This window comes from Echiichthys vipera, assembly GCF_963691815.1.
Source record: "Echiichthys vipera genome assembly, chromosome: 23".
Lineage (NCBI taxonomy): Eukaryota > Metazoa > Chordata > Actinopteri > Perciformes > Trachinidae > Echiichthys > Echiichthys vipera.
This window is the reverse complement of record NC_139848.1, coordinates 17,450,028-17,470,001: the sequence shown is the minus strand read 5'-3', so window position 1 is coordinate 17,470,001 and position 19,974 is coordinate 17,450,028.

The window sequence follows — 19,974 nt, the reverse complement described above, 5'->3', positions numbered from 1 at the left end:
TATTGCAGCGGTTCCCTGATTGTGTAGTGGCTAGGATACGCCACCTTCACCGCTGCGGTCCTGGTTTTGTTCCCAGTCCAGGAACGATGAGGTGACAAAGGATCCCTGTCCTTTATTTAAACTGTACATTTTGAGACAGGATGCCGATATCTTCTTTCATGTCCGTTTTATCTGTGAAGCAGTCCCTGATGGTCTAGTGGCTAGGATTCAGCGCTCTCACTGCCGTGGCCTGGGTTCGATTCCCAGTCAGGGAATGCTGTTGTTTAAGAAGCCGGTAGAACTTCAGAAAAGAAAGTGCGTTTCAGGAAAGGCTATTGGTTGCTTAATTTGCACTCATGTCATTCTTCCCGTTGCTACGGTTCCCAAATCGTCTTGTGGTTAGGATTCTGCGCTTTCACAGTCCTACCTGGCATTTCATTCCAAATCAGGGAATTCTGAGGTGACAAGAGATGCGTGTCAGAATGGAACACATACTGGAATGATTAATAGAATATTAAATTAGAGCTTAAATGAATACCACCAAACAAGATCCTTGACTTGCTGTTGTATGTTTAACCTAGAGAGAACACTTTAGCACACAATTTGGCTCCCAAGAGAGCACTTTAGCACATATTTTGGCTTCAAAGATGGCACTTTAGATCATGTTTTGGCTCCTAGAGGGCACCTTAGAAAGTGTTTAGGATCCTAGAGGGCACTTTAGCACACGTTTTGGCTCCCAAGACTGCACTTTAGCACGTATTTGGGCTCCAAGAGGACACTTTAGCACACGTTTTGGATCCAAATAGGATACTTTAGCACACGTTTTGGCTCCCAAGACTGCACTTTAGCACGTTTTTGGGCTCCGAGAGGGAACTTTAGCATGTGTTGGGGCTCCTAAGAGAGAACTTTAGCAAGTGTTTGGGCTCCTAGAGGGCACTTTAGCAGATGTTTTGGCTTCCAAGATGGCACTTTAGCACACGTTTTGGCTCCTAGAGGGCACTTAAGCGCGTGTTTAGGCTCCTAGAGGGCACTTTAGCACAAGTTTGTCTCGTAGAGGACACTTTAACACGTGTTTGGGCTCCTAGAGGGAACTTTAGCACAGGGTTTGGCTCGTAGAGAACACTTTAACACGTGTTTGGGATCCTAGAGGGCACTTTAGCACAAGTTTTGGTTTCTAGAGGGCACTTTAGCACACGTTTTGGCTCAAAGATGACACTTTAGATGACGTTTTGGCTCCTAGAGGGCACTTTAGCAAGTGTTTAGGCTCCTAGAGGGCACTTTAGCACAAGTTTTGGTTTCTAGAGGGCACTTTAGCACGTGTTTGGGCTCCTAAGAGAGCACTTTAGCACACGATTTGGCTCCCAAGAGAGCACATTAGCACACATTTTGGCTTCCAAGATGGCACTTTAGCACACGTTTGGGCTCCTAGAGGGCACTTGAGTGTGTGTTTAGGCTCCTAGAGGGCACTTTAGCACAAGTTTGGCTCGTAGAGGACACTTTAAAACGTGTTTGGGATCCTAAAGGGCACTTTAGCACAAGTCTTGGTTTCTAGAGGGCACTTTAACACACGTTTTGGCTTCCAAGATGGCACTTTAGATCACGTTTTGGCTCTTAGAGGTTACTTTAGCCAGAGTTTAGGCTCCTAGAGGGCACTTTAGCAAAAGTTTTGTCCCCTAGAGGACACTTTAACACGTGTTTGGGCTACTAGAGGGCAATTTAGCACAAGTTTTAATTTCTAGAGGACACTTTAACACGTGTTTGGGCTCCTGGGGTGCACTTTAGCACAGGGTTTGGCTCGTAGAGGACACTTTAACACGTGTTTGGGATCCTGGAGGGCACTTTAGCACAAATTTTGGTTTCTAGAGGGCACTTTACACCGTGTTTAGGCTCCTAGAGGGAACTTTAGCACAAGTTTTGGTTTCTGGAGGGTACTCTAGCATGTTTGGCTCCTTGATGGAACTTTAGCACACGTTTTGGCTCCTATGATGATACTTTGGCACACGTTTTGGCTCCCAAGAGTGCACTTCAGCATGTGTTTGTCCCATAGAGTGCACTTTAGCACGTGTTTGGGCTACTAAGAGAACACTTTAACACACGATTTGGCTCCCAAGAGAGCATTTTAGCACATATTTTGGATTCCAAGATGGCACTTTATCACAAGTTTTGATTTGTAGAGGACACTTTAACACGTGTTTGGGATCCTAGAGGGCACTTTAGCAAAAGTTTTGGTTTCTAGAGGGCACTTTAGCACACGTTTTGGCTTCCAAGATGGCACTTTAGATCACATTTTGTCTCCTAGAGGGCACTTTAGGAAGTGTTTAGGCTCCTAGAGGACACTTTAGCACAAGTTTTGTCCCCTAGAGGACACTTTAACATGTGTTTAGGCTCCTAGAGGGCAGTTTAGCACAAGTTTTGTCCCCTAGCGGACACTTTAACACGTGTTTGGGCTCCTAGAGGGCACTTTAGCACAAGTTTTGGTTTCTAGAGGGCACTTTACTACGTGTTTAGGCTCCTAGAGGGAACTTTAGCACAAGTTTTGGTTTCTTGAGCTTACTCTGGCATGTTTTGCTCCTAGAGGGCACTTTAGGACACGTTTTGGCTCCAAAGAGGATACTTTAGCACACGTTTTGGCTCTCAAGACTGCACTTTAGCACGTGTTTGGGCTCCAAGAGGGCACTTTAACACGTGTTTGGGTTCCTAGAGGGAACTTTAGCACATACTTTGGCTCCTAAGAGAGCACTTTAGCACACGTTTTGGCTCCCAAGAGTGCACTTTAGCAGATGTTTTGGCTTCCAAGAAGGCACTTTAGCACAAGTTTTGTTTACTAGAGAGCACTTTAACGCGTGTTTGGGCTCCTGGAGGGAAAGTATACACAAGTTTTGGTTTCTAGATGGCACTTTAGATCACGTTTTGGCTCCTAGAGGGCACTTTAGCAAGTGTTTAGGCTCCTAGAGGGCACTTTAGAACAAGTTTTGTCCCCTAGTGGACACTTTCACAAGTGTTTAGGCTCCTAGAGGGCACTTTAGCACACGTTTTGGCTCCCAAGACTGCACTTTAGCACGTATTTGGGCTCCAACAGGGCACTTTAGCAGGTGTTTGGGCTCCTAAGAGAGAACTTTAGAATGTGTTTTGGCTCCTAGAGGGCACTTTAGAAGATGTTTTGGCTTCCAAGACGTCATTTTAGGATACGTTTTGGCTCCTAGAGGGCACTTAAGCACGTGTTTAGGCTCCTAGCGGGCACTTTAGCAAAGGGTTTGGCTCGTAGAGGACACTTTAACAAGGGTTTGGCTCCTAGAGGGCACTTTAGCACAAGTTTTGTGTTCGGCTCCTAGATGGCACTGTGGCACACGTTTTGGCTCCCAAGAGTGCACTTTAGCACGTGTTTGTCCCCCAGAGGGGACTTTAGCATGTTTTTCGGCTCCCAAGTGAGCACTTTAGCACACATTTTGGCTCCTAGATGGAACTTAAGCGCAAATTTGATTTCTAGAGGGTACTCTAGCATGTTTGGCTCCTAGATGGCACTTTAGCACATTTTTTGGTTCCTATGAGGATACTTTGGCACTAGTTTTGGCTCCCAAGAATGCACTTTAGCACACGTTTTGGCTCCTAGAGGGAACTTGAGTATGTGTTTAGGCTCCTAGAGGGCACTTTAGCACAAGTTTGGCTCGTAGAGAACACTTTAACACGTTTTTGGGCTACTGGAGGGCACTTTAGCACAAATTTTGGTTTCTAGAGGGCACTTTAGCTAGTGTTTAGGCTCCTAGAGGGAACCTTAGCACAAGTTTTGGTTTCTGGAGGGTACTCTAGCATGTTTGGCTCCTTGATGGAACTTTAGCACACGTTTTGGCTCATATGAGGATACTTTGGCACACGTTTTGGCTCCCAAGAGTGCACTTTAGCACTTGTTTAAGCTGCTAGAGGGCACTATAGCACCTGTTTGGGCTCCTAAGAGTGCACTTTAGCACACGATTTGGCTCTCAAGAGAGCACTTTAGCACACGTTTTGGCTCCCAAGTCTGCTCTTTAGCACATGTTTGAGCTCCAAGAGAGCACTTTAGCACATTTTGGGGCTACCAAGAGAGCACTTTAGCACCTGTTAAGGCTCCTAGAGGGCACTTTAGCACAGGGTTTGGCTTGTAGAGGACACTTTAACAGTTGTTTTGGCTCCTGGAGGTCACTTTAGCACGTGTTTAGGCTCCTAGAGGGAACTTAAGCACACATTTTGGCTCCTAGAGGGCACGTAAGCACGTGTTTGGGCTCCTAGAGGGCACTTTAGCACATGTTTTGGTTTCTAGAGGGCACTTTAGCACACATTTTGGCTCCTAGAGGGCACTTTAGCAAGTGTTTAGGCTCCTAGAGGGCACTTTAGCACAAGTTTTGGTTCATAGAGGGCACTTTACCACGTGTTTAGACTCCTATAGAGAACTTTAGCACAAGTTTTGGTTTCTTGAAGGTACTCTGGCATGTTTTGCTCCTAGAGGGCACTTTAGCACACGTTTCAGCTCCAAAGAGAATACTTTAGCACACGTTTTGGCTCTATAGACTGCACTTTAGCACGTGTTTGGGCTCCAAGAGGGCACTTTTGCAGGTGTTTGGGCTCCTAGAGGGGACTTTAGAAGATGTTTTGGCTTCCAAGACGGCACTTTAGCACGTATTTGGGCTCCAAGAGGGCACTTTAGCAGGTGTTTGGGCTCCTAAGAGAGCACTTTAGCACGTGTTTTGGCTCCTAGAGGGCACTTTAGAAGATGTTTTGGCTTCCAAGACGGCACTTTAGCACACGTTTTGGCTCCTAGAGGTCACTTAAGCACGTGTTTAGGCTCCTAGAGGGAACTTTAGCACAAGTTTAGGTTTCTAGTGGGTACTCTAGCATGTTTGGCTCCTATGAGGATACTTTGGCATTAGTTTTGGACCCCAAGAGTGCACTTTAGCACATGTTTGGGCTCCAAGAGGGCACTTTTGCAAGTGTTTAGGCTCATAGAGGGAACTTTAGCACATGCTTTGGCTCCTAAGAGAGCACTTTAGGACACGTTTTCGCTCCCAAGACGGCACTTTAGCACAAGTTTTGTTTACTAGAGAGCACTTTAACACGTGTTTGGGCTCCTGGAGGGCACTTATACACAAGTTTTGGTTTCTTGATGGTACTTTAGATCACGTTTTGGCTCCTAGAGGGCACTTTAGCAATTGTTTAGGCACCTAGAGGGCACTTCAGCACAAGTTTTGTCCCCTAGTCGACACTTTCACACGTGTTTAGGCTCTTAGAGGGCACTTTAGCAATTGTTTAGGCTCCTAGAGGGCACTTCAGCACAAGTTTTGTCCCCTAGTGGACACTTTACCACGTGTTTAAGCTCCTAGAGGGAAATTTAGCAAAAGTTGTGGTTTCTAGAGAGTACTCTGGCATGTTTGGCTCCTAGAGGGCACTTTAGCACACGTTTTGGCTCCCAAGAGAGCACTTTAGCACACGTTTTGGCTTCCAAGACGCACTTTAGCACACGTTTTGGTTTCTAGAGGGCACTTTACCACGTGTTTAGGCTCCTAGAAGGAACTTTAACACAGGGTTTGGCTCGCATAGGACACTTTAACACGTGTTTGGGCTCCTAGAGGGCACTTTAGCACAGGGTTTGGCTCGTAGAGGACACTTTAACACGTGTTTTGGCTCCTAGAGGGCACTTTAGCACAAGTTTTGGTTTCTAGAGGGCACTTTAGCACACGTTTTGGCTTTCCAGACGGCACTTTAGATTACGTTTTGGCTCCTAGAGGGCACTTTAGCAAGTGTTTTGGCTCCTAGAGGGAACTTTAGCACAAGTTTAGGTTTCTAGTGGGTACTCTAGCATGTTTGGCTCCTATGAGGATACTTTGGCATTAGTTTTGGACCCCAAGAGTGCACTTTAGCACATGTTTGGGCTCCAAGAGGGCACTTTAGCAAGTGTTTAGGCTCATAGAGGGAACTTTAGCACATGCTTTGGCTCCTAAGAGAGCACTTTAGGACACGTTTTCGCTCCCAAGACGGCACTTTAGCACAAGTTTTGTTTACTAGAGAGCACTTTAACACGTGTTTGGGCTCCTGGAGGGCACTTATACACAAGTTTTGGTTTCTTGATGGTACTTTAGATCACGTTTTGGCTCCTAGAGGGCACTTTAGCATTGTTTAGGCACCTAGAGGGCACTTCAGCACAAGTTTTGTCCCCTAGTGGACACTTTCACACGTGTTTAGGCTCTTAGAGGGCACTTTAGCACACGTTTTGGCTCCCAAGACTGCACTTTAGCACGTATTTGGGCTCCAAGAAAACACTTTAGAAGGTGATTGGGCTCCTAAGAGAGCACTTTAGCACGTGTTTTGACTCCTAGAGGGCACTTTAGAAGATGTTTTGGCTTCCAAGACGGCACTTTAGCACACGTTTTGGCTCCTAGAGGGCACTTAACCACGTGTTTAGGCTCCTAGAGGGCACTTTAGCAAAGGGTTTGACTCGTAGAGGACACTTTAACACGTGTTTGGGCTCCTATGAGGATACTTTGGCACACGTTTTGGCTCCCAAGAGTGCACTTTAGCACGTGTTTGTCTCCTAGAGGGCACTTTAGCACGTGTTTGTGCTCCTAAGAGAGCACTTTAGCACGTGTTTTGACTCCTAGAGGGTACTTTAGAAGATGTTTTGGCTTCCAAGACGGCACTTTAGCACACGTTTTGGCTCCTAGAGGGCACTTTAGCACGTGTTTGGGCTCCTAAGAGAGCACTTTAGCACACAATTTGGCTCCCAAGAGGGCACTTTAGCACACGTTTTGGCTTCCAAGATGGCACTTTAGCACACGTTTTGGCTCCTCGACGGCAATTAAGCATTTGTTTAGGCTCCTACAGGGCACTTTAACACAGGGTTTGGCTCGCATAGGACACTTTAACACGTGTTTGGGCTCCTAGAGGGCACTTTAGCACAGGGTTTGGCTCGTAGAGGACACTTTAACACGTGTTTTGGCTCCTAGAGAGCACTTTAGAAGATGTTTTGGCTTCCAAGACGGCACTTTAGCACACGTTTTGGCTCCTAGAGGTCACTTAAGCACGTGTTTAGGCTCCTAGAGGGCACTTTAGCACAGGGTTTGGCTCGTATAGGACACTGTAACACGTGTTAAGGCTCCTAGAGGTCACTTTAGCATATGGTTGTGTTCGTAGAAAACACTTTAACGTGTGTTTGGGCTCCTAGAAGGCACTTTACCACGTGTTTAAGCTCCTAGAGGGAACTTTAGCAAAAGTTGTGGTTTCTAGAGAGTACTCTGGCATGTTTGGCTCCTAGAGGGCACTTTAGCACACGTTTTGGCTCCCAAGAGAGCACTTTAGCACACGTTTTGGCTTCCAAGACGCACTTTAGCACACGTTTTGGTTTCTAGAGGGCACTTTACCACGTGTTTAGGCTCCTAGAGGGAACTTTAAGACAGGGTTTGGCTCGCATAGGACACGTTAACACGTGTTTGGGCTCCTAGAGGGCACTTTAGCACAGGGTTTGGCTCGTAGAGGACACTTTAACGCGTGTTTTGGCTCCTAGAGGGCACTTTAGCACAAGTTTTGGTTTCTAGAGGGCACTTTAGCACACGTTTTGGCTTTCCAGACGGCACTTTAGATTACGTTTTTGCTCCTAGAGGGCACTTTAGCAAGTGTTTAGGCTCCTAGAGGGAACTTTAGCACAAGTTTTGGTTTCTAGAGGGTACTCTAGCATGTTTGGCTCCTAGATGGCACTTTAGCACACTTTTTTGCTCCTATGAGGATACTTTGGCAATAGTTTTGGACCCCAAGAGTGCACTTTAGCACATGTTTGGGCTCCAAGAGGGCACTTTAGCACATGTTTGAGCTCCTAAGAGAGCACTTTAGCACACGATTTGGCTCCCAAGAGAGTACTTAAGCACACATTTAGGCTGCAAAGATGGCACTTTAGGACACGTTTTGGCTCCTATAGGGCACTTAAGTGTGTGTTTAGGCTCCTAGAGGGCACTTTAACACAGGGTTTGGCTCGCATAGGACACTTTAACACGTGTTTGGGCTCCTAGAGGGCACTTTAGCACAGGGTTTGGCTCGTAGAGGACACTTTAACACGTGTTTTGGCTCCTAGAGAGCACTTTAGAAGATGTTTTGGCTTCCAAGACGGCACTTTAGCACACGTTTTGGCTCCTAGAGGTCACTTAAGCACGTGTTTAGGCTCCTAGAGGGCACTTTAGCACAGGGTTTGGCTCGTATAGGACACTGTAACACGTGTTAAGGCTCCTAGAGGTCACTTTAGCACATGGTTGTGTTCGTAGAAAACACTTTAACGTGTGTTTGGGCTCCTAGAAGGCACTTTACCACGTGTTTAAGTTCCTAGAGGGAACTTTAGCAAAAGTTGTGGTTTCTAAAGAGTACTCTGGCATGTTTGGCTCCTAGAGGGCACTTTAGCACACGTTTTGGCTCCCAAGAGAGCACTTTAGCACACGTTTTGGCTTCCAAGACGCACTTTAGCACACGTTTTGGTTTCTAGAGGGCACTTTACCACGTGTTTAGGCTCCTAGAGGGAACTTTAAGACAGGGTTTGGCTCGCATAGGACACGCTAACACGTGTTTGGGCTCCTAGAGGGCACTTTAGCACAGGGTTTGGCTCGTAGAGGACACTTTAACGCGTGTTTTGGCTCCTAGAGGGCACTTAAGCACAAGTTTTGGTTTCTAGAGGGCACTTTAGCACACGTTTTGGCTTTCCAGACGGCACTTTAGATTACGTTTTTGCTCCTAGAGGGCACTTTAGCAAGTGTTTAGGCTCCTAGAGGGAACTTTAGCACAAGTTTTGGTTTCTAGAGGGTACTCTAGCATGTTTGGCTCCTAGATGGCACTTTAGCACACTTTTTGGCTCCTATGAGGATACTTTGGCACTAGTTTTGGACCCCAAGAGTGCACTTTAGCACATGTTTGGGCTCCAAGAGGGCACTTTAGCACATGTTTGGGCTCCTAAGAGAGCACTTTAGCACACGATTTGGCTCCCAAGAGAGTACTTAAGCACACATTTAGGCTGCAAAGATGGCACTTTAGGACACGTTTTGGCTCCTATAGGGCACTTAAGTGTGTGTTTAGGCTCCTAGAGGGCACTTTAACACAGGGTTTGGCTCGCATAGGACACTTTAACACGTGTTTGGGCTCCTAGAGGGCACTTTAGCACAGGGTTTGGCTCGTAGAGGACACTTTAACACGTGTTTTGGCTCCTAGAGAGCACTTTAGAAGATGTTTTGGCTTCCAAGACGGCACTTTAGCACACGTTTTGGCTCCTAGAGGTCACTTAAGCACGTGTTTAGGCTCCTAGAGGGCACTTTAGCACAGGGTTTGGCTTGTATAGGACACTGTAACACGTGTTAAGGCTCCTAGAGGTCACTTTAGCACATGGTTGTGTTCGTAGAAAACACTTTAACGTGTGTTTGGGCTCCTAGAAGGCACTTTACCACGTGTTTAAGTTCCTAGAGGGAACTTTAGCAAAAGTTGTGGTTTCTAGAGAGTACTCTGGCATGTTTGGCTCCTAGAGGGCACTTTAGCACACGTTTTGGCTCCCAAGAGAGCACTTTAGCACACGTTTTGGCTTCCAAGACGCACTTTAGCACACGTTTTGGTTTCTAGAGGGCACTTTACCACGTGTTTAGGCTCCTAGAGGGAACTTTAAGACAGGGTTTGGCTCGCATAGGACACGCTAACACGTGTTTGGGCTCCTAGAGGGCACTTTAGCACAGGGTTTGGCTCGTAGAGGACACTTTAACGCGTGTTTTGGCTCCTAGAGGGCACTTTAGCACAAGTTTTGGTTTCTAGAGGGCACTTTAGCACACGTTTTGGCTTTCCAGACGGCACTTTAGATTACGTTTTTGCTCCTAGAGGGCACTTTAGCAAGTGTTTAGGCTCCTAGAGGGAACTTTAGCACAAGTTTTGGTTTCTAGAGGGTACTCTAGCATGTTTGGCTCCTAGATGGCACTTTAGCACACTTTTTGGCTCCTATGAGGATACTTTGGCACTAGTTTTGGACCCCAAGAGTGCACTTTAGCACATGTTTGGGCTCCAAGAGGGCACTTTAGCACATGTTTGGGCTCCTAAGAGAGCACTTTAGCACACGATTTGGCTCCCAAGAGAGTACTTAAGCACACATTTAGGCTGCAAAGATGGCACTTTAGGACACGTTTTGGCTCCTATAGGGCACTTAAGTGTGTGTTTAGGCTCCTAGAGGGCACTTTAACACAGGGTTTGGCTCGCATAGGACACTTTAACACGTGTTTGGGCTCCTAGAGGGCACTTTAGCACAGGGTTTGGCTCGTAGAGGACACTTTAACACGTGTTTTGGCTCCTAGAGAGCACTTTAGAAGATGTTTTGGCTTCCAAGACGGCACTTTAGCACACGTTTTGGCTTCTAGAGGTCACTTAAGCATGTGTTTAGGCTCCTAGAGGGCACTTTAGCACAGGGTTTGGCTCGTATAGGACACTGTAAAAAGTGTTAAGGCTCCTAGAGGTCACTTTAGCACATGGTTGTGTTCGTAGAAAACACTTTAACGTGTGTTTGGGCTCCTAGAAGGCACTTTACCACGTGTTTAAGCTCCTAGAGGGAACTTTAGCAAAAGTTGTGGTTTCTAGAGAGTACTCTGGCATGTTTGGCTCCTAGAGGGCACTTTAGCACACGTTTTGGCTCCCAAGAGAGCACTTTAGCACACGTTTTGGCTTCCAAGACGCACTTTAGCACACGTTTTGGTTTCTAGAGGGCACTTTACCACGTGTTTAGGCTCCTAGAGGGAACTTTAAGACAGGGTTTGGCTCGCATAGGACACGCTAACACGTGTTTGGGCTCCTAGAGGGCCCTTTAGCACAGGGTTTGGCTCGTAGAGGACACTTTAACGCGTGTTTTGGCTCCTAGAGGGCACTTTAGCATAAGTTTTGGTTTCTAGAGGGCACTTTAGCACACGTTTTGGCTTTCCAGACGGCACTTTAGATTACAATTTTGCTCCTAGAGGGCACTTTAGCAAGTGTTTAGGCTCCTAGAGGGAACTTTAGCACAAGTTTTGGTTTCTAGAGGGTACTCTAGCATGTTTGGCTCCTAGATGGCACTTTAGCACACTTTTTGGCTCCTATGAGGATACTTTGGCACTAGTTTTGGACCCCAAGAGTGCACTTTAGCACCTGTTTGGGCTCCAAGAGGGCACTTTAGCACATGTTTGGGCTCCTAAGAGAGCACTTTAGCACACGATTTGGCTCCCAAGAGAGTACTTAAGCACACATTTAGGCTGCAAAGATGGCACTTTAGGACACGTTTTGGCTCCTATAGGGCACTTAAGTGTGTGTTTAGGCTCCTAGAGGGCACTTTAGCACAAGTTTCGGTTTTTAGAGGGCACTTTAGCACACATTTTGGCTTTCCAGACGGCACTTTAGATCACGTTTTGGCTCCTAGAGGGCACTTTAGCAAGTGTTTAGGCTCCTAGAGGGAACTTTAGCACAAGTTTTGGTTTCTAGAGGGTACTCTAGCATGTTTGGCTCCTAGATGGCACTTTAGCACACTTTTTGGCTCCTATGAGGATACTTTGGCACTAGTTTTGGACCCCAAGAGTGCACTTTAGCACATGTTTGGGCTCCAAGAGGGCACTTTAGCACATGTTTGGGCTCCTAAGAGAGCACTTTAGCACACGATTTGGCTCCCAAGAGAGTACTTAAGCACACATTTTGGCTTCAAAGATGGCACTTTAGCACGCGTTTTGGCTCCTATAGGGCACTTAAGTGTGTGTTTAGGCTCCTAGAGGGCACTTTAGCACAAGTTTTGGTTTTTAGAGGGCACTTTAGCACACGTTTTGGCTTCCAAGGTGGCACTTTAGATCACGTTTTGGCTCCTAGAGGGCACTTTAGCAAATGTTTTGGTTTCTAGAGGGCACTTTACCACGTGTTTAGGCTCCTAGAGGGAACTTTAGCACAGGTTTTGGTTTCTTGAGGGTACTCTGGCATGTTTTGCTCCTAGAGGGCACTTTAGCACACGCTTTGGCTGCAAAGAGGATACTTTAGCATACGTTTTGGCTCTCAAGACTGCACTTTAGCACGTGTTTTGCGCTCCAAGAGGGCACTTTCGCACGTGTTTAGGCTCATAGAGGGAACTTTAGCACATGCTTTGGCTCCTAAGAAAGCACTTTAGGACACGTTTTCACTCCCAAGACGGCACTTTAGCACAAGTTTTGTTTACTAGAGAGCACTTTAACACGTGTTTGGGCTCCTGGAGGGCACTTATACACAAGTTTTGGTTTCTAGATGGTACTTTAGATCACGTTTTGGCTCCTAGAGGGCACTTTAGCAATTGTTTAGGCTCCTAGAGGGCACTTCAGCACAAGTTTTGTCCCCTAGTGGACACTTTCACACGTGTTTAGGCTCTTAGAGGGAACTTTAGCACACGTTTTGGCTCCCAAGACTGCACTTTAGCACGTATTTGGGCTCCAAGAAGGCACTTTAGAAGGTGATTGGGCTCCTAAGAGAGAACTTTAGCACGTGTTTTGACTCATAGAGGGCACTTTAGAAGATGTTTTGGCTTCCAAGACGGCACTTTAGCACACGTTTTGACTCCTAGAGGGCACTTTAGCACAGGGTTTGGCTCGTAGAGGACACTTTAACACGTGTTTGGGCTCCTGGAGGGCACTTTAGCACAAGTTTTGTGTTTGGCTTCTAGATGGAACTTTAGCACACGTTCCTATGAGGATACTTTGGCACGCGTTCGGCTCCCAAGAGTGTACTTTAGCGCGTGTTTGGGCTCCTAGAGGGCACTTTAGCACACAATTAGGCTCCCAAGAGTTCACTTTAGCACACATTTTGGCTTCCAAGACGGCAATTTAGCACACGTTTTGGCTACTAGAGGGAACTTAAGTGTGTGTTTAGGCTCCTAGAGGGCACTTTAGCACAGAGTTTGGCTCGTAGAGGACACTTTAACACGTGTTTGGGCTTCTAGAGGGCACTTTAGCACACGTTTTGGCTTCCAAGACGGCCCTTTAGCACACGTTCCTATTAGGATACTTTGGCACACGTTTTGGCTCCCAAGAGTGTACTTTAGCGCGTGTTTGGGCTCCTGGAGGGCACTTTAGCACGTGTTTGGGGTCTTAAGAGAGCACTTTAGCACACAATTAGGCTCCCAAGAGTTCACTTTAGCACACATTTTGGCTTCCAAGATGGCAATTTAGCACACGTTTTGGCTCCTCGACGGCACTTAAGCAATTGTTTAGGCTCCTACAGGGCACTTTAACACAGGGTTTGGCTCGCATAGGACACTTTAACACGTGTTTTGGCTACTAGAGGGCACTTTAGCACAAGTTTTGGTTTCTAGAGGGCACTTTACCACACGTTTTGGCTTTCCAGACGGCACTTTAGATTACGTTTTGGCTCCTAGAGGGCACTTTAGCAAGTGTTTAGGCTCCTAGAAGGCACTTTAGCGGAAGTTTTGTCCCCTAGTGGACACTTTAACACGTGTTTGGGCACTTAGAGGCCACTTGAGCACAAGTTTTGGTTTCTAGAGGGCACTTTACCGCGTGTTTGGGCTCCTAGAGGGAACTTTAGCACACGGTTTGGCTCCAAAGAGAGTACTTTAGCACACATTTTGGCTTCAAAGATGGCACTTTAGCACACGTTTTGGCTCCTACAGGGCACTTAAGTGTGTGTTTAGGCTCGTAGAGGGCACTATAGCACAAGTTAGACTCGTAGAGGACACTTTAACACGTGTTTGGGCTCCTAGAGGGCACTTTAGCACATGTTTTTGATTTCTAGAGGGCACTTTAGCACACATTTTGGCTTCTAAGATGGCACTTTAGATCACGTTTTGGCTCCTAGAGGGCACTTCAGCAAGTGTTTTGGTTTCTAGAGGGCACTTTACAACGTGTATAGGCTCCTAGAGGGAACTTTAGCACAAGTTTTGGTTTTTTGAGGGTACTCTGGCATGGTTTGCTCCTAGAGGGCACTTTAGCACACGTTTTGGCTCCAAAGAGGATACTTTAGCACACGTTTTGGCTCTCAAGACTGCACTTTAGCACATGTTTTGGCTCCAAGAGGGCACTATCGCACGTGTTTGGGCTCCTAGAGGGAACTTTAGCACATGCTTTGGCTCCTAAGAGAGCACTTTCGCACACGTTTTTGCTCCTAGAGGGCACTTAAGCACGTGTTTAGGCTCTTAGAGGGCACTTTAGCACATGTTTTGGCTTCCAAGACTGCACTTTATCACATGTTTGGGCTCCAAGAGGGCACATTAGCACGTGATTGGGATCCTAAGAGAGCACTTTAGCACGTTTTTGGGCTCCTAGAGGGCACATTAGCAGAAGTTTTTGCTTCCAAGACACTTTTTGGCTGCTAGAGGGCAGTTAAGCACCTGTTTAGGCTCCCAGTGGGCACTTTAGCACATGGTTTGGCTCGGAGAGGACACTTTAACACGTGTTTGGCCTCTTGGATTGCACTTTAGCACACGTTTTGGCTCCTTTGAGGATACTTTGGCACACGTTTTGGCTCCCAAGAGTGTACTTTAGCGCGTGTTTGGGCTTCTAGAGGACACTTTAGCACGTGTTTGGGCTCCTAGAGAGCACTTTAGCTCAAGTTTTGGCTTCCAAGACGACACTTTAGATCACGTTTTGAATCCTAGAGGGCACTTTAGCAAGTGTTTTGGTTTCTAGAGGACATTTTAGCACACGTTTTGGCTTCCAAGACTGCACTTTAGTACATGTTTGGGCTCCAAGAGGGCACTTTAGCAGATGTTTTGGCATCCAAGAGGGCACTTTAGCACACGTTTTGACTCCTAGAGGGCACTTTAGCACAGGGTTTGGCTCGTAGAGGACACTTTAACATGTGTTTGGGCTCCTGGAGGGCACTTTAGCACAAGTTTTGTGTTTGGCTTCTAGATGGAACTTTAGCACACGTTCCTATGAGGATACTTTGGCACACGTTTTGGCTCCCAAGAGTGTACTTTAGCGCGTGTTTGGGCTCCTAGAGGGCACTTTAGCACGTGTTTGGGGTCTTAAGAGAGCACTTTAGCACACATTTTGGCTTCCAAGATGGCAATTTAGCACACGTTTTGGCTACTAGAGGGAACTTAAGTGTGTGTTTAGGCTCCTAGACTGCACTTTAGCACAGGCTTTGGCTCGTAGAGGACACTTTAACACGTGTTTGGGCTCCTAGAGGGCACTTTAGCACAGAGTTTGGCTCGTAGAGGACACTTTAACACGTTTTTGGGCTTCTAGATGGCACTTTAGCACAAGTGTTGGTTTCTAGAGGGCACTTTAGCACACGTTTTGGCTTCCAAGACGGCCCTTTAGATCAAGTTTTGGCTCCTAGAGTGCACTTTAGCACGTGTTTGGGCTCCAAGAGGGCACTTTAGCACGTGTTTGGGCTCCTAGAGGGAACTTTAACACACGTTTTGGCTTCAAAGATGGCACTTTAGCACACGTTTTTGCTCCTAGAGGGCACTTAAGCATGTGTTTAGGCTCCTAGAGGGCACTTTAGCAAAGGGTTTGGCTTGTAGAGGACACTTTAGCCCAGGTTTTGGCCTCCAAGACGGCAGTTTAAATCACGTTTTGGCTCCTAGAGGGCACTTTAGCAAGTGTTTAGGCTCCTAGAGGGAACTTTAACACAAGTTTTTGGTTTCTAGATGATAATCTGGCATGTTTGGCTCCTAGAGGGCCCTTTAGCACACGTCTTCGCTCCAAAGAGGATACTTTAGCACATGTTTGGGCTCCAAGAGGGCACTTTAGCACATGTTTTGGCTCATAAGAGAGCACTTTAGCACACGATTTGGCTCCCAAGAAAGCACTTTAGCACACGTTTTGGCTTGCAAGATGGCACTTTATCACACGTTTTTGTTCCTAAAGGGCACTTTAGCACGTGTTTGGGTTCCTAGGAGAGCACTTTAGCACGTGTATGGGCTCCTAGAGGGAACTTTAGCACAAGTTTTGGTTTTCTAGAGGGTGCTCTAGCATGTCTGGCTCCGAAGAGGATACTTTAGCACATGTTTTGGCCCCCAAGAGTTCACTTTAGCACATGTTTGGGCTCCAAGAGGGCACTTTAGCACGTGTTTGGGCTCCTAAGAGACCACTTTAGCAGGTGTTTGTTCTCCTAGAGGGCACTTTAGCACACATTTTGGCTTCCAAGATGGCACTTTAACACACGTTTTTGCTCCTATAGGGCACTTAAGCATGTGTTTAGGCTCCTAGAGTGCACTTTAGCACACATTTTGGCTTCCAAGATAGCAATTTAGCACACGTTTTGCCTCCTAGAGGGCACTTTAGCAAGTGTTCAGGCTCCTAGAAGGCACTTTAGCACAATTTTTGTCCCCTAGTGGACACTTTAACACGTGTTTGGGCACTTAGAGGCCACTTGAGCACAAGTTTTGGTTTCTAGAGGGCACTTTACCGCGTGTTTGGGCTCCTAGAGGGAACTTTAGCACACGGTTTGGCTCCAAAGAGAGTACTTTAGCACACATTTTGGCTTCAAAGATTGCACTTTAGCACGCGTTTTGGCTCCTACAGGGCACTTAAGTGTGTGTTTAGGCTCGTAGAGGGCACTATAGCACAAGTTAGGCTCGTAGAGGACACTTTAACACGTGTTTGGGCTCCTAGAGGGCACTTTAGCACATGTTTTGGTTTCTAGAGGGCACTTTAGCACACGTTTTGGCTTCTAAGATGGCACTTTAGATCACGTTTTGGCTCCTAGAGGGCACTTCAGCAAGTGTTTTGGTTTCTAGAGGGCACTTTACAACGTGTATAGGCTCCTAGAGGGAACTTTAGCACAAGTTTTGGTTTTTTGAGGGTACTCTGGCATGTTTTGCTCCTAGAGGGCACTTTAGCACACGTTTTGGCTCCAAAGAGGATACTTTAGCACACGTTTTGGCTCTCAAGACTGCACTTTAGCACATGTTTGGGCTCCAAGAGGGCACTATCGCACGTTTTTGGGCTTCTAGAGGGAACTTTAGCACATGCTTTGGCTCCTAAGAGAGCACTTTCGCACACGTTTTTGCTCCTAGAGGGCACTTAAGCATGTGTTTAGGCTCTTAGAGGGCACTTTAGCACACGTTTTGGCTTCCAAGACTGCACTTTATCACATGTTTGGGCTCCAAGAGGGCACATTAGCACGTGATTGGGATCCTAAGAGAGCACTTTAGCACGTTTTTGGGCTCTTAGAGGGCACATTAGCAGATGTTTTTGCTTCCAAGACACTTTTTGGCTCCTAGAGGGCAGTTAAGCACCTGTTTAGGCTCCCAGAGGGCACTTTAGCACATGGTTTGGCTCGGAGAGGACACTTTAACACGTGTTTGGCCCCTTGGAGGGCACTTTAGCACACGTTTTGGCTCCTTTGAGGATACTTTGGCACACGTTTTGGCTCCCAAGAGTGTACTTTAGCGCGTGTTTGGGCTTCTAGAGGACACTTTAGCACGTGTTTGGGCTCCTAGAGAGCACTTTAGCTCAAGTTTTGGTTTCTAGAGGGCACTTTAGCACACATTTTGGCTTCCAAGACGGCACTTTAGATAACGTTTTGAATCCTAGAGGGCACTTTAGCAAGTGTTTCGGTTTCTAGAGGACATTTTAGCACACGTTTTGGCTCCCAAGACTGCACTTTAGCACATGTTTGGGCTCCAAGAGGTCACTTTAGCAGATGTTTTGGCATCCAAGAGGGCACTTTAGCACACGTTTTGACTCCTAGACGGCACTTTAGCGCGTGTTTGGGCTCCTAGAGGGCACTTTAGCACGTGTTTGGGCTCCTAGAGAGCACTTTAGCTCAAGTTTTGGCTTCCAAGACGGCACTTTAGATCACGTTTTGAATCCTAGAGGGCACTTTAGCAAGTGTTTTGGTTTCTAGAGGACATTTTAGCACACGTTTTGGCTTCCAAGACTGCACTTTAGTACATGTTTGGGCTCCAAGAGGGCACTTTAGCAGATGTTTTGGCATCCAAGAGGGCACTTTAGCACACGTTTTGACTCCTAGAGGGCACTTTAGCACAGGGTTTGGCTCGTAGAGGACACTTTAACACGTGTTTGGGCTCCTGGAGGGCACTTTAGCACAAGTTTTGTGTTTGGCTTCTAGATGGAACTTTAGCACACGTTCCTATGAGGATACTTTGGCACACGTTTGGCTCCCAAGAGTGTACTTTAGCGCGTGTTTGGGCTCCTAGAGGGCACTTTAGCACGTGTTTGGGGTCTTAAGAGAGCACTTTAGCACACAATTAGGCTCCCAAGAGTTCACTTTAGCACACATTTTGGCTTCCAAGATGGCAATTTATCACACGTTTTGGCTACTAGAGGGAACTTAAGTGTGTGTTTAGGCTCCTAGACGGCACTTTAGCACAGGCTTTGGCTCGTAGAGGACACTTTAACACGTGTTTGGGCTTCTAGAGGGCACTTTAGCACAAGTGTTGGTTTCTAGAGGGCACTTTAGCATACGTTTTCGCTCCCAAGAAGGCCCTTTAGATCAAGTTTTGGCTCCTAGAGTGCACTTTAGCACGTGTTTGGGCTCCAAGAGGGCACTTTAGCCTGTGTTTGGGCTCCTAGAGGGAACTTTAACACACGTTTTGGCTTCAAAGATGGCACTTTAGCACAAGTTTTTGCTCCTAGAGGGCACTTAAGCATGTGTTTAGGCTCCTAGAGGGCACTTTTGCACAGGGTTTGGCTTGTAGAGGACACTTTAACACGTGTTTGGACTCCTAGAGGGCACTTTAGCGCAAGTTTTGGTTTCTAGAGGGCACTTTAGCACAGGTTTTGGCCTCCAAGACGGCAGTTTAAATCACGTTTTGGCTCCTAGAGAGCACTTTAGCAAGTGTTTAGGCTCCTAGACGGCACTTTAGCACAGGCTTTGACTTGGGGGCACTTCAACACGTGTTTGGGCTTCTAGAGGGCACTTTAGCACAAGTGTTTTTTTCTAGAGGGCACTTTAGCACACGTTTTGGCTTCCAAGACGGCCCTTTAGATCAAGTTTTGGCTCCTAGAGTGCACTTTAGCACGTGTTTGGGCTCCACAAGGGCACTTTAGCATGTGTTTGGGCTCCTAGAGGGAACTTTAGCACAGGTTTTGGCCTCCAAGACGGCAGTTTAAATCACGTTTTGGCTCCTAGAGGGCACTTTAGCGAGTGTTTAGGCTCCTAGAGGGAACTTTAACACAAGTTTTTGGTTTCTAGAGGATAATCTGGCATGTTTGGCTCCTAGAGGGCCCTTTAGCACACGTCTTCGCTCCAAAGAGGATACTTTAGCACATGTTTGGGCTCCAAGAGGGCACTTTAGCACATGTTTTGGCTCATAAGAGAGCACTTTAGCACACGATTTGGCTCCCAAGAAAGCACTTTAGCACACGTTTTTGTTCCTAAAGGGCACTTTAGCACGTGTTTGGGCTCCTAGGAGAGCACTTTAGCACGTGTTTGGGCTCCTAGAGGGAACTTTAGCACATGCTTTGGCTCCTAAGAGAACACATTAGCACACGTTTTGGCTGCCAAGATGCCACTTTAGATCACGTTTTGGCTCCTAGAGGGCACTTTAGCATGTGTTTAGACTCCTAGAGGGCACTTTAGCACAAGTTCTGTCCCCTAGAGGACACTTTAACACGTGTTTGGGCTTCTAGAGGACACTGTAACACGAGTTTTGGTTTCTAGAGGGCACATTACCACGTGTTTAGGCTCCTAGATGGAACTTTAGCACAAGTTTTTGTTTCTAGAGGGTACTTTAGCACGTGTTTAGGCTCCTAGAGGGAATTTTAGCACAAGTTTTGGTTTTCTAGAGGGTGCTCTAGCATATCTGGGTCCGAAGAGGATACTTTACCACATGTTTTGGCCCCCAAGAGGGCACTTTAGCACATGTTTGGGCTCCAAGAGGGCACTTTAGCACGTGTTTGGGCTCCTAAGAGACCACTTTAGCAGGTGTTTGTGCTCCTAAAGGGAACTTTAGCACACATTTTGGCTTCCAAGATGGCACTTTAGCACACGTTTTTGCTCCTATAGGGCACTTAAGCATGTGTTTAGGCTCCTAGAGTGCACTTTAGCACACATTTT